A 5,365-nucleotide genomic window follows, 5' to 3' on the forward strand; every position below is an offset into this window, starting at 1 on the left:
GGTCTCGAACTCCTAGACCTTGGAACCCAGCAATCTTTGCACCTCAGCCTCCCAAAGTCCTGGGATTACAGGCATGAGCCACTGAGCCTGGCCCACTTTAGGATTTTAATGGAGGAAATGATTTGCATTTGCTTTTATGTTTTTTTGTGAATTGGTACCAAGCAACCATTGGGCCATTTTTACTATACCATCTCAGCTGGGTTCACAGAAAAAGTGCTTTTTGGATGCTTCCTCTGAGAACCATTACCCACATCATGTCGTCAAGCCCTCAATAGCTCCATGTGGCAGATATTCCTATTTCCAATTCAGGGGCGAGGACACTGAGGCTCAGAATGATTCAGTACCTCTCTCAAGAAACACAGCTTTGAAGTGAAGAAGCCAGGATACACGCTCAGGTGTGACTCCATACTGGCATCACATGGGGCTAACAAAATTCAGGTGGACCAAGGAAACCTCAATGGATATTTCTCTCCTGTGAGAGCAACCCATGGATGGGCACTAGCTGTTCACAGGCAATTCTTCAGCTTCTGAAGGGATGAGGGGGTAAAATAAGATACCGTTCCTTCCTGTCTTTGTCTGTGAGGCTGCTGCACCAGAACGCTTTAGACTGGGTAGCTTATAAATGACAGAATTCATTTCTCACAATTCTGGAGGTTGGGAAGTCCAGGATCCAAATACTGGTGGATTTCATGTCTGGAGAACCGTGGCTTTCTGGTGCTTCTCACTGTGTCTTCACATGGCAAATGGGATCAGGGAGCTCTCTAGAGCCTCTTTTATAAAAAACATCCATTCATGAGGGCTTCACTCATATGACCTCAACACCTCCCAAAGGCCCCATCTCCGAACACCATCACCCTGGGGACTACATTTCAACATATGTATTTTCGAGTGACACAAATGTCCAGACCATAACATAGCTTTCATTCTTTTAGTCATTCAACAAACCCTGTCTGGGCACGTACTATGTATCTATATTGCAGAGGCCAGACCTTATCATAGGCACTGCCTGTGGGAAAATAAGATGCAGCTCCCCCTAGTCCAGAAAGGGAGGGAAATAAACACAGGCACTGGGAGTGAGGAGGCGATGTGGCAGATGCAAACCAGACACCTACGGAGGACTGACAGACTCACAGAAGACGGTCTGTGGCCCTGTCCCAGGGCTCCAAGATAAATTTCGTCCTTAATCCTAGCTTCATCTGCACAGACTCCCCCTTTCTCTTGAAAGGGGTGCACATCCAAGAAAGAGAGGACCTTGTGGACATATTTTTTTATGGGGGAAGAGTCAATAAGACTGAGAACAAGCCTCCCAAAAGAGGCCACGTGGGCAAGAGCCAGTTTCTGCAGCCCACCCCAGGTGCCCCACAGCCCTCCCGGGCTGCATCCTCCTTCTCCTCCGCCCCCAACTCCCTCCCGCCGGCTGGGCAGGACCGGCCCATCCACACCGACTCCGCCCAGAAGTGGGAAACACAGAGGTCCCAGCAAGCCCACCAACGAGATGGTCAAAAGCAATTTTAACTGGGTCCAGTGACAGGGCGAAATATTTTTGTTGTAATATTGTCTCAATAAAAGGTATTGTAATATTTAAAACGTCGTATTGATCCGCCTGTGAGCACCATAAATCCTTGCAGGATTTGAGAGCCTGACCGCAGAGGCTAGGCTCGCGGGTCGTGGGTGTGGGTGCGTGGGGGGGGAGGGGCCCTCGGGAGCTGCCGGGCCCTCCAGAGCCCAAAGTCACCTACAGGAGCGGGGCGAGCTCTGCGGCCCGGGTGTCCCTCCAACATCAAAGCGGGGACGCTGGGGTCCCTGGGCCGACGCAGGAGAACGTGAGAGAAACTGTTTAAACAAAGGAATCAAAATATGAAACTTAAATCACCTGCTCGTGTTTTATTAGGTCTCGTTCTGAATCAATACAAGCCCCGGGGCCCACGATGCCTCATGCTGAAAGGGAATCCTTTTTCATCCTAAAACGAAATCAAGCTGCTTAAGTAAAACAGATGTTACGGTGGCGTGCCAGCACCCCGGCCCCTCCTCCCTCACCCCGTCTTCCCGCGCCGCCCCGAAACCCAAGTCGGCTGGGGAAAGCCGGAGCCGTGGAATCTCCCCCTCCTTGGCCCACAAAAGTTTTCTTTTCTGTTTACCGGGGAGGGAGCCCGGAGGGGGCCGGGGCGCGGTGCCGGGGGAGGCCGGGCTGCTCGCAGAGGATTCGGAGGCGAGGTGGCGACGTGAAAGGCGGAGGAGGTTTTCATTTCCTGTGTCGCGGGGTGCAAATAATATCAGCATGAAAAACCTGGCGGGGAGATCGGAGATAGCAGTTTTTACATTGATAAGTATTTGTTCATTTCCTGACAACAAAAAAATATAAATCTCTTCAGAAATTAAGCGGCGCGGCTTGTCGGGCACGGTCGTGGGGCGCGGGCCGCCCCCGCCGGCGTAATCGCGGCATCAGCCATCGGCGCCATCGCGCGCGGCGCCCACTTTTTGTGTCACTCATTTTCTCGGCGGGCCCGATTTGCATTTTAATGGAAGTAGTTTATAGACTTCTCCGCTGCCTTCGGAGTGCCACAAGTGGCATCATTAAGTGAGCTAAGCCGGATTAATGCTGATAGTAAAGTCAGATAATACAATAACAGAGGCCTCCATTCCATTTGCATTAGGTGAGGAGCGCGGGGCTGCCTGGTGGCTGGCGATAATTTGTAAGCGCGATATGTTGTACTTGAGAGGATAAGATTAAATTTAGTGGGTTTAACTGTCATCCCAGTAAGTCAATTACTTCATCTTTTCAGCCTTTGAATTTCTTTTATAAATAAAATAAATGGAATATTGAGCTGCTCCACGGCCATTTCGAGCTCCCATGAAGAAGAATTACACAGGCCGAGCCAAAAAAATAAAAGGCTTCGGATTCAGCTCCATAAACAAAATATAAACTCCATTCAGGTGCCAGCATGGCAGCAGCCCCGAAATATTGTCCATCTCTCATATCACAAGCATGACAGACTCCATTGTGACTTTAGTTTCTCCATAATAGGAAATATTTACGTTGTGCCTCGGTGTTTTCTATTCCTTCCCCTTTTATTGTGGGAGGCAAACAGGCCAAGACAGGGCCGTGTGCTTCCCCCATTCCCTCCCTCGCCTGCCTCTCCTTGCCCTGCGCTAAATATTTAGTGTTGGGGGCGGATATGAAAGCAGCCTCGTGACCCCAGGAGATGCCTCAGATTTCAAGCGGGTCGGAGATCAACAGAAGGGGCCAACTTCTTTCACGCCCTCCCCCTCGCCCCCATCTTGGCCTGTTGCCCCTGTAGATGGCTTCTCTGCATGAAAAGTTTTGCTATCTAGCATCAGCAAGCGGAATCTCAATAGAAGAACCTCAACATCTTCATTTATTCAAAGAGAGATGGCGAGGAGGGGGAACAAGGAAGAAAAAAAAAAAATCAAGCAGTTGAACCCCTATAGGTGGCACCAGCCAGTGCAAGTCATGTTTTAGTAGACTCCCACTCTGCTGTGTTCTCTACACATTAATAAACATGTACTCAAAAAATACAGGTGTCTTTCCTAATCATTCATTCATGCATGGGTGGATGGATGGATGGATGCATGCATGCATGAGTGACAGAAAGACACAGACAAGGCATAATCTGTGTCAAAACCCTATAAACTGGCAGCTAAAGAGCTCAGCACAAAGTGCAGTTGAACCAAATGGTGAGAGTCAGGAGTCCAGCCAGACAGTCTGACTGTGTGCCAGCTCCATGCCCTGCCCTGTATGGGTCCTGTCGAGCAAAGGGGAGTCATGAAGGACTGTCCTTGAGAGGATTAGCCACATATACTTTGCAGAGACCCAGGAAAATATTCAACAAGCAGCCTTTAATAAAGTGATCCACTGTGATGTATGGATAAGAATCATGCTCTCAGGTTCTTGCCCATCTTCCCTCCCTCTTCTCCTACTCCTCTTCCATGAAAACACTCCCTTCAGACTGTACCTGAACATGCCATGCATGGGCAAAGATTATTCCATCTTTTCGGAGTGCTTTTCTTCACCTGATGAATTCTAGCCTTTTCAAGACCCATGTCATCCATTTCCTCTGTGAACCTTCCCCAGGCCTCACAAACAGATGACGGCTCTACGTGTAATCTCTGATACAGCAGCCCATGTACTGTTCCTCAAGCATTTACCCATATGCTGCCTCTCCTACCAAGCTCCAAGCTCCTTGAGAAAATGACTGTTTTACTCACCCATTCATCTCCATCAAGTGCTGAGTTCACAGCTCAGTGCTGTACTGAATGCTTGGAACACAAAGATGAACAAGATGTAGTTCTTACCCACAAAGAGCTGAGTCTAGGAGATGAAATGGGCCTGTGAACAATTATGATACAATCTTGAGTATCTATTTTCCTGCTATTTGGCACAATACTTGACCTGTAAAACATGATAAGCAAACGTTGGTGAAATCAATGAAGTTTCAATGAGACATGGAGATTTCCTCTGAGAGATTCTGAAAACCCTTAACACAAAAGTTGTGAGGCTGCTGTTAAATCTTTCTCTGCACCTTCTTTGTCTCCAGCCCTCTCCACCTTTACTATCAATGTCAGATGTTTCAACAAAAGAACTAAAGTAATGTCTCCAGAAGAAGCAATAGGTCTTAAGAAGCTAAGCCTAAAACCATCTCAGATGAAATGGAGCTGCTCAGTGACTTTTGGGAACCCTCAGACCTGGTGGAGACCTCTATCGCAAGTCAAAATGCAACACTCACTCCAAGCAGAAATCTCCCTAAAAGACATTCACACTTTCAACACTTTGTGACCTCCCACTATGTGCCAAGCACTCTAAAGACTTTAGAGGAATATAAAAATGAATCATATTTCATCTTCAATCTGCTCAAAATTCTCTTTGGGTGGGCAATGTGGAGCAGCAGAAAAGTATGTTATTTGTTACCAGGGAGTTGTGGATAAAAACAGCCTGGTTCCTGTATTCTGATTTCTTCCTTTAGTCGCCTGTCAGTAATCTGCAAGTAAACAATTATTAATAACAGTATTGACAATTTTTATATGTCGTATATTTAAAAAACATTTTAAGTGCTTTGTATATCCTGTATCTCCTTTGTTAAGTGCCAAGCACTACCTTCCCCCACCTCCTGCCCTTAGAAAGGCTCCAGAGGCCTCAATAGAGATCCCAATTGGGAAGCCTTTGCCAGGACAGAAATGACAGATATGCGTGTTTGTGTGTGTCTTTCTCTGACTTCATTCCAAAGCCAAATATATAAATGACTTTTAGATTACCCCTTGTTTTGTATTATCCATGCCTCTGCCCTTCACTAGTGCGGATAATGGAGAGTTCACTGTACTGTGATTAATTATGCAGCCAGGGCTGAGA

At 47.4% G+C, this 5,365-nt stretch overlaps 1 long non-coding RNA gene across 1 annotated transcript; it reads right to left on the reverse strand.

Moving 5' to 3' along the window:
- Positions 1-1,869: 1,869 nt before the first annotated feature.
- Positions 1,870-2,459, reverse strand: LOC104651964 (uncharacterized). The gene is made up of 2 exons (XR_745334.2): positions 2,139-2,459; positions 1,870-1,961 (listed from the first exon to the last, which is right to left on the reverse strand). It is a non-coding gene; the product is annotated as an uncharacterized LOC104651964 (long non-coding RNA).
- Between the last annotated feature and the right edge of the window lie 2,906 nt (positions 2,460-5,365).

Source organism: Saimiri boliviensis, chromosome 5 (assembly GCF_048565385.1).
Source record: "Saimiri boliviensis isolate mSaiBol1 chromosome 5, mSaiBol1.pri, whole genome shotgun sequence".
NCBI classification, from domain to species: domain Eukaryota; kingdom Metazoa; phylum Chordata; class Mammalia; order Primates; family Cebidae; genus Saimiri; species Saimiri boliviensis.